Here is a 349-nt window from a genome sequence, read left to right as displayed (position 1 = left end):
TTCCCCCTCTCCCTCCTGAGTTTATTCTCCTATGCAAATGAGGTCCGTACCGAAGGCTTTGCGGGAAGACCAAATTCAGTTCCTTTTGGATGTTGTGTCCACGCAAGAGGAGATAACTGTTCGATTACTTCTAACTGGACGCCATAGTTGAGTTAATGAGCGTGCATTTATGTTAATTGGAAAGGCTGTGAGTTCTTTTATTCATCCTTGGTTATGTTGGGATACGTCTGTGTAATAAATCCGCGGTCATTTGGATTCCAAGTAATTTATTTATGATATGTTGTGTTGATTTCATGCGAAGTTCTAGAGATTTTTTTGTTTTTGTTTTAGGCTTCTAGTCCAGGATGTA

The sequence above is a fragment of the Penaeus monodon genome, chromosome 28, assembly GCF_015228065.2.
Source record: "Penaeus monodon isolate SGIC_2016 chromosome 28, NSTDA_Pmon_1, whole genome shotgun sequence".
Classification (NCBI taxonomy): domain Eukaryota; kingdom Metazoa; phylum Arthropoda; class Malacostraca; order Decapoda; family Penaeidae; genus Penaeus; species Penaeus monodon.
This window is presented reverse-complemented; position numbering follows the sequence as displayed.